Consider the following 11,837-nt stretch of genomic DNA (forward strand, 5'->3'; position numbering starts at 1 on the left):
CTGAATATTTACAAATAATATTCAAATATTTGTAATATTTGAATATTTGTACAGGGCTCCTCCCTGTAGCTCAGACGGTATAGAATCTGCCCGCAGTGTGGAAGAGCTGGGTTCGATCCCTGGGTTGGGAAGATTCCCTGGAGACGGGAATGGCAACCCACTCCAGTGTTCTTGTCTGGAGAGTTCCATGGACAGAGGACTCCGGCGGGCTACAGTCTAGGGTTTCGCAGACTACCTACGTTGAATATTAACAAATAAAGAAACAAGCTTGGCTACAAAGGAATTAACTTTCCCATTTCGCCATGACTGCACTGGAATATTTTTTTTAAATGAGGATTAAGTCTCTTCAGTTAAACTTCCAGAAGATGTGCTCGTTCCATTGCTCTTCGACAACCGGGGTCTTTTCGCTCTGTTTCTTTCTCTGCTCACATTGAGGATCTCTCCTCTCTGACGGGCATTCCCTGGTGGCTCAGACGGTAAAGAATCTGCCTGCAATGCAGGAGACCCGGGTTTAATCCCTGGGTCGGGGAGATCCCTGGCAGAAGGGAATGTCCACCCACTCCAGTGTTCTTGCCTGGAAAATTCCATGAACAGAGTAGCCTAGTGGGCTACGGTCCATGGGGTCGCAAAGGGTCGGACACGACTGAGCGACTAACACTTTCATTTTCCTCTCTCTGCCAATGTCTCAGATCCTACATATGTCAATTAACTGTTCTCCTCTAGATAGAAGAAGCAAGCACCAGGTGAGTAGCTGTTCATCTTCATAACTAGAAATTGACTTTTGGGTTGTGCTGCTGCTGCTGCTAAGTCACCTCAGTCGTGTCCGACTCTGTGCGACCCCATAGACGGTGGCCCGCCAGGCTCCACTGTCCCTGGAGGGCTTCGTTACTGCACAGGCTTTGCTCTCGTTGCGGGATGTGGGTTTCTTATTGTGGTGGCTTCGCCTATTGCACACCATGGACTCGAGGCGCTTGGACTTCAGGAGATGGGGCACGTGGGCTCAGCAGCTGCGGTTCCCCGGCTCTAGAGCACGGGTTCAGTAGTTGTAACGTGCAGGCTGAGGTGCTCTGTGAAATGTGGGATCTTCCAGGATCAGGGATCAAACCCAGGTTTCCTGCTTCGGCAGGCGGATTCTTTACCCCTGAGCCACCGGGGAAGCCCGAAGATCCCTCTTACTCTCCTGTTTTGGAGAAAAAGTTTGGTGTCGTGGATTCTTCCACACAGATGGCCTGGGTTCAAATCCCATTCTAGCCACTTACTAAGTTGAGGGCGTTGGGGAATGTTAATGACCTCTGTGCCTCTGGTTTCTCATATGTAAAACAGGGATCAAAAAACTATTGCTTAAAAGAGTAGATGGTTTATTATACGGTAAATGTTTAATTTAAATTTAAACATATTTAAAATTAGCATCTTTTAAATTGCCCTCAGGCAGGGCAGTATCAAATGAAACAAGTTCCCAAAGCGCTAGATGACCAAGGTCAACCCAGCGCATTCATACATGTACACTCTCCATTTTCTATCTCAGATGGGGGCAGGGAGCATATGTAGGGCACAGCTTTCTGAATCGGCCTGAATGCCCTATTCCCTTACCGGGGGAAGATCTAACAAAGTTAAATGCCCAGGTGACTTTCTCACCAGAAAAAGTAGATGCTCAAGTACTCCTAGGTCACGCCCGCACCCTCCAAGCTGTGCTATGACAATGGAGAGTCAAACTTCAACCAGAAGTCCCTGAAGAAATACTACAGAAGGTCAGAGTGGATGCTTGAGTTGAAGGGGAGGCCATGAAGAGCCAAGGCCCCTGACGCAGTAGCAGGAGAACTCCAACCCGGTGCCAGGTATCGAAAATGAAAAAGCAATAGCCTTTAAAGAGGCACGTGAAGTATAAAGCCTCTGACGACCAAATGTATTAAATGCCAAGTAATCCAAACTTAGTAGTGTACTGTTAGTCACTCAGTCGTGTCTGACTCTTTTGCGACCTTAAGGACCGTAGCCCACCAGGCTCCTCTGTCCACGGGATTCTCCAGACAAGAATACCGGATTGGGCGGCCATTCCCTTCTCCAGCGAATCCTCCCGACCCAGGGATCAAACGTATGTCTCCCACATTGCAGGCGGGTTCTTTACCCTCTGAATCACCAGGGAAGCCCTTTAAAGGCAATGGGCTCTCTGGAAGCAACATCCCAACGATACTTGCCCTCCAGTATCAACATCAAATAGTGCTACCAGCCAACTGGCCCAGTGATTGCTCCTACATAAAACCATCTGGATATGGGCAATGTGCTCCCAGGATCTATGCAGGGACTGCCCTCATGGTTGTGCCTAAGTAGCATCCATAGATCGCCTGTAGCCTGGGATATAAATGTGCCCAGAATATTCACGTGCTTTGGATGAGCTCACCTGGGAAGCAAAGGAAAGCCACTCACTGTACTGCTAAAGATGCCCTTGACGACCCCAGAGAGCTCTCAACAATTTGTTCCACAAGCAGCAGGCATCAGCGATGCCCTGCAGCCCTCTATGTCAGGCTAGCCTATGCCCAGCCAATGACCCATACCGTATATCCACATGGGTTCCCACACCTGGGTGGCCTCCACTCCAGAGGACGTCACTCGTGACTGAGACAGACTCATCGCTGGAGACGATACCATCCCAGGCGACACCGTCCTAGGCCAGGAGTTCACCACCGGAGACGCCTATGCCTCATCCCCGGGACATGACACCCCAGGGCCATGGTACCGTGTTGGAGATGTAGCTGCTCACCCAGATGGCTTGCTCCCGAGTTCACACGGTGGAACACTGCAATGGGGACTGAGACGTTCCAGAAACAATGGACCAAGTGCACCGCCTGATGGCACCAGAGGACGAGCCGCTACGATGTTATCTGGCGGAACTTGCTGGGTGCTTGCTGGCTGAGCCAACCCTGGACCAAGAGGCCCGTCCGACTGTCACTCAGTTCTCAGGCCAGAAGGTGCACCCAAAAACAGACAGCTCTCCTGCCTGCAAATCCTGAAGGCCGTTCATATCCTCATCTCCTAACTCTGCTGTCTCAGCATCACAGGCTGGACTGTACTCTAAGCACCATAGTTGTTTTGTTTTGTTTGCCTGCACTGGGTCTTAGCTGCAGTGTGTGGGATCTAGTTCCCCAACCAGGGATTGAACCCAGGCCCCCTGCACTGGGAGCTTGGAGGTGTAGCCACTGGACTACCAGGAAGTCCCCTGAGTTGGTTTTTTAATTTTTTTTTTTTTATCGTAACGTAAGTGCCTGATCTTAAGCTGTGGACGGCTTAGGCATCCACGTCACAGACAGCTGTCTTAAATAAACATCGTGCCAGCTAACACACTAGACCAAAGCCAGGCTTCTCCATCCCAGAAGTTTCCTTTGTTTTAGAGACCACCGGTTGACTAGGATAACTGACCATCTGACCACTTGTTTTCCCCTTCTGACGCTTTAAGGCACGCTCATGTTTTAAGTTCACCAAGAAAGACTAAATCTGTGACACGCCAGGCATCCCATCCTAGACCCCAATAAAAGCGACCCAGGCTGCACCTATACTCATGCTCTACCCAAGACCTGGCTGTGCAGCCCGATGCATGCCGGGCATCCTCCAGGACCTGTGAGTAAGTAATAAGCCGTGTTTTCTTTTCAAAGTTCCCTAAGAGTTGTTACTGAGGCACCGCTTACAATCACAGTAAGAACCACAAGGCAGGGGAGGGGGGCGGTGAAATCACAATGAAAAACGTGGAAGTGTTAGTCGTTCGGTCGTGTCGGACTCTGTGCGACAACACTGACTGTAGCCCTCCGGGGTCCTCTGTCCGTGGGATTCTCCAGGCCAGAAGACTGGAGTAGATAGCCACTCCCTTCTTCAGAGGAACTTCCAGACGCAGGGATCGAACCTGGGTGCTTAACTCCCAAATATGAATGGACAATTGTTTACCAGATATTTGACGGAGGTGAAGGAGATCATGATGAATGAACGTAACTGTTTCTGGAGAAAAAAACAAATATGCTGCAGGAAGCAGAAGAGAACATTACCAAAATACCCAAATTCATATTATCAGAATTGTGAAGACGACAGTGGGTTTATAAAATGGCAACAGGGTGCTATAAAAGGGAACAAATTAGAGAATAAGACAAAGTCCTTGGAATAAAAGCATTAGGGCAAAACTAAAAACTTAGTAGGTGCGAAGTCCTCAGCTCAAAGCGGCTGTGCCTCACCCTGGCTTTCATAGACAGTGGTCTCGCCCTGCCCACCCACCTGACCTCTTCCTTAACCAATCTCAAGCCCAGGCACTGACCCCGCCCACCAGACGCCACTACCCGGTCATTCCAGAGCCCGCACCCAGCCAGCTGCCGTCTGCCCCGGACCTCCGGTCGCCCGTATCGTCCACCATGGGGAGGTTCCGAGGAGGCTGCGGGTGTCGGCGCCGGCGCCCGCGCCCCCGCCGATGCCAGCCCCACACACGTATCATCCAAGCCGCCATTATCTCGGCCATGCAGTCGCCCGCCATGCTGCCCACACCGCCCTCGCGGGTGCGCCCGGAGTGTGAGGCCGCGGTCAACAGCCACGCCGCCCTGGAGTTCCACGCCTCCTTTCAGTGCCTGGCCGTGGCCTCCTACCTCGACCGTGATGAGGGGGTCTTGAAGTATTTCTCCCACTTCTTTCTGCTCCGTTGCCACGAGCACGGCAAGACAACCGAGAGCCTGATGTTCCTGCAGAACCAGCGTGGGGGCCGCATCTGCTTCCTCGACTGCACAAAGCCCAAGACCCGACAGTGGGAGAGCGGCCTCCAGGCCATACAGGACGTCCTGCACCTGGAGAAGTGCGTCAACCAGAGCCTGCTCGACCTGCACCAGCTGGCCACCGACAGCAGCGACGCCCACCTGTGCCACTTCCTGGGGACCGGCTACCTGGACCAGCAGGTCAGGTTCATCAAGGAGCTGGTGGACTATGTCAGCATCCTGAGCAACATGGGGTCCCCGGAAGGTGCCCTGGCAGAGTACTTCTTTGACAAGCTCACCCTGGGTGACGGCGACCAGAAGGACTGAGCCTGGACTGGCCTTTTCCCCCGAGTCCTGGGTGACTGCCCAAGGTCACCCTGCCCGCCATGCAGACCGCAGGATTGCCCTTGCAGAAAAAGTTCACTTAAGTTTTCCTGCTTTCAGCGTTGCCAGTTCTTCCAATAAAGTAATTGTTTCCTAAGGAAATAAAGGTCTCGTGTTGATGCATGCGTGCAAACCCTTAACCTTTCAAGTTTTAAAACAGGTATCCAGGAGGCTCTCCAGCTACCAATGCCCTGTCCACAGGCAGCTCAGATCTCCACAGAGGGAAGGAAGAAGGGGATCCACGGGACCCTGAACAAGACAAAAGGTACCTTCCCCTAATAAACAATGTGGATATGGGGTGGCCGTGGGTGAGCCCAAGCCCTGGTGAATGTGGGTGCCTGTGAATAGAGGAGCTATAAAAATATGGCCTGAAAATCATGATTGGGGTTGATCTCCAGAAATAGTGAAGGGAATGGGATTGGGAAGGGACTGAAAAAGGAGGTCTATTTTTTTGAAGCGGACTTCTGGGTAGCAAGATGCGGGCCCTGGATGCTGACAGCAGAGTTCCTTTCTGAGAATCTCCCCCTGGATTGCAGTGACAATCTAGTGTAGCAGGGCTGGCTTTCCTAGAGACACACTTCCTGTGGTCACCACTGTTGAGCATGGATGCTGCCCTTTCAAAACATCCACCTGTGATTTTTTTACTTGAACTGTGCCACCCTGCAATAATGTAACATTGGTACCACTCAAAATTTACCTCAATCGTATTGAGGGCGATTGTATATAACCCTACTAGGTTGAAAAATATAAGCTCATGAATGAAGGTCAATTTGTGATATTGAATATAAAGTAAAATGAATCCCCCTGAATATGAAATCAATGGTACTGGCTGCACTGAGGAATGTAGGTGGGGGGGGGGGTTTGAAGCCGGGAGGCCAGTTAGTAGGTGTCACAGCTGGTACAGGGGAAAGACAATGGTTGTTGGAGTGGAGTGGAGGATGAAGAAATGAAGAGATGTAGACACACTGCAGATGGATTTAGATACATCAGCAAGGTATCTTCATGGATCAGAGAGGATGAGTGAGATATGGAGAAAATAAATTATCCTGGGTTGATGGTGGTTCCATTTGATCAATATGGGGCCTTTTGCCAGGGGCACAGCTTTGATGGAAGGTTGGAGAAGGCATGTCATGTCAAATCTGAGATGCATACTAGATATCCAAGTGGAACTGTCATGCAGGTAGCCAGAAAAATGAATCTTGAGTTCAGAGTGGATATCAGCTTGAGAAACAGACCTATGGGAGACATCAGCCTATATAGATTGTGCTGTGGTCATGGGAGTGGAAAACCTCACTGGAGAGTGGACTAGGAGTATGGTAGAGCCCAAGCCCAGGGTAACTAACATGTAGAAACAGCCAGAGGGGTGCTGACCTCACCTTGACCATTAAGCTCACTACAGACTGCGCCCACCTGTGCCCACACCCCCTGGCCTCAAATCAGCCTGTTCGTGACCTCAGTGTGGCCTCCTGGTTTCTGCGTTCAAAATGGGGAGAAGACTGAACTCTTTTATTTTTTGTGACTATGTAGAAAGAAATTTTCCAGTTTAAAAAAAGACGTTTCAAGAAAATGATAGGGTGGTCCACTGGTTAGGAAGCTGCCTTCCAACACAGGGGATATGGGTTTGATCTCTGATCCGGGAATTATGATCCCTTATGTCTCAGGAGAACTAAGGCCACGTGCAGCAACAAAGACCCAGCACGGCCAAAAAAAGAAAATCTTACTTTTTTTCCTCTTCCCCTTTAAAACTTCGGCCTCTCGGTCAACTGTAGTTGACCAAATGAAATCGCGACACCCGTAAACCCTAATATGGCCTTTGCCTAAGAAAAACATTCAAAATATGTTTCTTCTGTGCCTAGGTGTTGTGAACAAGGCAAAAGGTAAAATTTTACCGATCTTGCTTGTCTAAGACATGGTCCTCAGATGGACACACGGTCAATCTGAGTCTCCCTAAGGTTTGCAAACTGCTCTGAATATTTACAAATAATATTCAAATATTTGTAATATTTGAATATTTGTACAGGGCTCCTCCCTGTAGCTCAGACGGTATAGAATCTGCCCGCAGTGTGGAAGAGCTGGGTTCGATCCCTGGGTTGGGAAGATTCCCTGGAGACGGGAATGGCAACCCACTCCAGTGTTCTTGTCTGGAGAGTTCCATGGACAGAGGACTCCGGCGGGCTACAGTCTAGGGTTTCGCAGACTACCTACGTTGAATATTAACAAATAAAGAAACAAGCTTGGCTACAAAGGAATTAACTTTCCCATTTCGCCATGACTGCACTGGAATATTTTTTTTAAATGAGGATTAAGTCTCTTCAGTTAAACTTCCAGAGGATGTGCTCGTTCCATTGCTCTTCGACAACCGGGGTCTTTTCGCTCTGTTTCTTTCTCTGCTCACATTGAGGATCTCTCCTCTCTGACGGGCATTCCCTGGTGGCTCAGACGGTAAAGAATCTGCCTGCAATGCAGGAGACCCGGGTTTAATCCCTGGGTCGGGGAGATCCCTGGCAGAAGGGAATGTCCACCCACTCCAGTGTTCTTGCCTGGAAAATTCCATGAACAGAGTAGCCTAGTGGGCTACGGTCCATGGGGTCGCAAAGGGTCGGACACGACTGAGCGACTAACACTTTCATTTTCCTCTCTCTGCCAATGTCTCAGATCCTACATATGTCAATTAACTGTTCTCCTCTAGATAGAAGAAGCAAGCACCAGGTGAGTAGCTGTTCATCTTCATAACTAGAAATTGACTTTTGGGTTGTGCTGCTGCTGCTGCTAAGTCACCTCAGTCGTGTCCGACTCTGTGCGACCCCATAGACGGTGGCCCGCCAGGCTCCACTGTCCCTGGAGGGCTTCGTTACTGCACAGGCTTTGCTCTCGTTGCGGGATGTGGGTTTCTTATTGTGGTGGCTTCGCCTATTGCACACCATGGACTCGAGGCGCTTGGACTTCAGGAGATGGGGCACGTGGGCTCAGCAGCTGCGGTTCCCCGGCTCTAGAGCACGGGTTCAGTAGTTGTAACGTGCAGGCTGAGGTGCTCTGTGAAATGTGGGATCTTCCAGGATCAGGGATCAAACCCAGGTTTCCTGCTTCGGCAGGCGGATTCTTTACCCCTGAGCCACCGGGGAAGCCCGAAGATCCCTCTTACTCTCCTGTTTTGGAGAAAAAGTTTGGTGTCGTGGATTCTTCCACACAGATGGCCTGGGTTCAAATCCCATTCTAGCCACTTACTAAGTTGAGGGCGTTGGGGAATGTTAATGACCTCTGTGCCTCTGGCTTCTCATATGTAAAACAGGGATCAAAAAACTATTGCTTAAAAGAGTAGATGGTTTATTATACGGTAAATGTTTAATTTAAATTTAAACATATTTAAAATTAGCATCTTTTAAATTGCCCTCAGGCAGGGCAGTATCAAATGAAACAAGTTCCCAAAGCGCTAGATGACCAAGGTCAACCCAGCGCATTCATACATGTACACTCTCCATTTTCTATCTCAGATGGGGGCAGGGAGCATATGTAGGGCACAGCTTTCTGAATCGGCCTGAATGCCCTATTCCCTTACCGGGGGAAGATCTAACAAAGTTAAATGCCCAGGTGACTTTCTCACCAGAAAAAGTAGATGCTCAAGTACTCCTAGGTCACGCCTGCACCCTCCAAGCTGTGCTATGACAATGGAGAGTCAAACTTCAACCAGAAGTCCCTGAGGAAATACTACAGAAGGTCAGAGTGGATGCTTGAGTTGAAGGGGAGGCCATGAAGAGCCAAGGCCCCTGACGCAGTAGCAGGAGAACTCCAACCCGGTGCCAGGTATCGAAAATGAAAAAGCAATAGCCTTTAAAGAGGCACGTGAAGTATAAAGCCTCTGACGACCAAATGTATTAAATGCCAAGTAATCCAAACTTAGTAGTGTACTGTTAGTCACTCAGTCGTGTCTGACTCTTTTGCGACCTTAAGGACCGTAGCCCACCAGGCTCCTCTGTCCACGGGATTCTCCAGACAAGAATACCGGATTGGGCGGCCATTCCCTTCTCCAGCGAATCCTCCCGACCCAGGGATCAAACGTATGTCTCCCACATTGCAGGCGGGTTCTTTACCCTCTGAATCACCAGGGAAGCCCTTTAAAGGCAATGGGCTCTCTGGAAGCAACATCCCAACGATACTTGCCCTCCAGTATCAACATCAAATAGTGCTACCAGCCAACTGGCCCAGTGATTGCTCCTACATAAAACCATCTGGATATGGGCAATGTGCTCCCAGGATCTATGCAGGGACTGCCCTCATGGTTGTGCCTAAGTAGCATCCATAGATCGCCTGTAGCCTGGGATATACATGTGCCCAGAATATTCACGTGCTTTGGATGAGCTCACCTGGGAAGCAAAGGAAAGCCACTCACTGTACTGCTAAAGATGCCCTTGACGACCCCAGAGAGCTCTCAACAATTTGTTCCACAAGCAGCAGGCATCAGCGATGCCCTGCAGCCCTCTATGTCAGGCTAGCCTATGCCCAGCCAATGACCCATACCGTATATCCACATGGGTTCCCACACCTGGGTGGCCTCCACTCCAGAGGACGTCACTCGTGACTGAGACAGACTCATCGCTGGAGACGATACCATCCCAGGCGACACCGTCCTAGGCCAGGAGTTCACCACCGGAGACGCCTATGCCTCATCCCCGGGACATGACACCCCAGGGCCATGGTACCGTGTTGGAGATGTAGCTGCTCACCCAGATGGCTTGCTCCCCAGTTCACACGGTGGAACACTGCAATGGGGACTGAGACGTTCCAGAAACAATGGACCAAGTGCACCGCCTGATGGCACCAGAGGACGAGCCGCTACGATGTTATCTGGCGGAACTTGCTGGGTGCTTGCTGGCTGAGCCAACCCTGGACCAAGAGGCCCGTCCGACTGTCACTCAGTTCTCAGGCCAGAAGGTGCACCCAAAAACAGACAGCTCTCCTGCCTGCAAATCCTGAAGGCCGTTCATATCCTCATCTCCTAACTCTGCTGTCTCAGCATCACAGGCTGGACTGTACTCTAAGCACCATAGTTGTTTTGTTTTGTTTGCCTGCACTGGGTCTTAGCTGCAGTGTGTGGGATCTAGTTCCCCAACCAGGGATTGAACCCAGGCCCCCTGCACTGGGAGCTTGGAGGTGTAGCCACTGGACTACCAGGAAGTCCCCTGAGTTGGTTTTTTAATTTTTTTTTTTTTTTTTATCGTAACGTAAGTGCCTGATCTTAAGCTGTGGACGGCTTAGGCATCCACGTCACAGACAGCTGTCTTAAATAAACATCGTGCCAGCTAACACACTAGACCAAAGCCAGGCTTCTCCATCCCAGAAGTTTCCTTTGTTTTAGAGACCACCGGTTGACTAGGATAACTGACCATCTGACCACTTGTTTTCCCCTTCTGACGCTTTAAGGCACGCTCATGTTTTAAGTTCACCAAGAAAGACTAAATCTGTGACACGCCAGGCATCCCATCCTAGACCCCAATAAAAGCGACCCAGGCTGCACCTATACTCACGCTCTACCCAAGACCTGGCTGTGCAGCCCGATGCATGCCGGGCATCCTCCAGGACCTGTGAGTAAGTAATAAGCCGTGTTTTCTTTTCAAAGTTCCCTAAGAGTTGTTACTGAGGCACCGCTTACAATCACAGTAAGAACCACAAGGCAGGGGAGGGGGGCGGTGAAATCACAATGAAAAACGTGGAAGTGTTAGTCGTTCGGTCGTGTCGGACTCTGTGCGACAACACTGACTGTAGCCCTCCGGGGTCCTCTGTCCGTGGGATTCTCCAGGCCAGAAGACTGGAGTAGATAGCCACTCCCTTCTTCAGAGGAACTTCCAGACGCAGGGATCGAACCTGGGTGCTTAACTCCCAAATATGAATGGACAATTGTTTACCAGATATTTGACGGAGGTGAAGGAGATCATGATGAATGAACGTAACTGTTTCTGGAGAAAAAAACAAATATGCTGCAGGAAGCAGAAGAGAACATTACCAAAATACCCAAATTCATATTATCAGAATTGTGAAGACGACAGTGGGTTTATAAAATGGCAACAGGGTGCTATAAAAGGGAACAAATTAGAGAATAAGACAAAGTCCTTGGAATAAAAGCATTAGGGCAAAACTAAAAACTTAGTAGGTGCGAAGTCCTCAGCTCAAAGCGGCTGTGCCTCACCCTGGCTTTCATAGACAGTGGTCTCGCCCTGCCCACCCACCTGACCTCTTCCTTAACCAATCTCAAGCCCAGGCACTGACCCCGCCCACCAGACGCCACTACCCGGTCATTCCAGAGCCCGCACCCAGCCAGCTGCCGTCTGCCCCGGACCTCCGGTCGCCCGTATCGTCCACCATGGGGAGGTTCCGAGGAGGCTGCGGGTGTCGGCGCCGGCGCCCGCGCCCCCGCCGATGCCAGCCCCACACACGTATCATCCAAGCCGCCATTATCTCGGCCATGCAGTCGCCCGCCATGCTGCCCACACCGCCCTCGCGGGTGCGCCCGGAGTGTGAGGCCGCGGTCAACAGCCACGCCGCCCTGGAGTTCCACGCCTCCTTTCAGTGCCTGGCCGTGGCCTCCTACCTCGACCGTGATGAGGGGGTCTTGAAGTATTTCTCCCACTTCTTTCTGCTCCGTTGCCACGAGCACGGCAAGACAACCGAGAGCCTGATGTTCCTGCAGAACCAGCGTGGGGGCCGCATCTGCTTCCTCGACTGCACAAAGCCCAAGACCCGACA

The 11,837-nt window shown here is 50.8% G+C and overlaps 1 pseudogene across 1 annotated transcript; it reads left to right on the plus strand.

The window, feature by feature from the left end:
* Nucleotides 1–4,319: 4,319 nt before the first annotated feature.
* LOC145535325 (ferritin heavy chain pseudogene) lies at nt 4,320–5,205 on the plus strand (annotated as a pseudogene). Its single transcript, XR_014075373.1, has one exon. The product of XR_014075373.1 is annotated as a ferritin heavy chain pseudogene (transcript).
* The last annotated feature ends 6,632 nt before the right edge of the window (nt 5,206–11,837 follow it).

Source organism: Giraffa tippelskirchi, chromosome X (assembly GCF_054371585.1).
Source record: "Giraffa tippelskirchi isolate mGirTip1 chromosome X, T2T-mGirTip1v1.2.pri, whole genome shotgun sequence".
NCBI classification, from domain to species: Eukaryota; Metazoa; Chordata; class Mammalia; order Artiodactyla; family Giraffidae; genus Giraffa; species Giraffa tippelskirchi.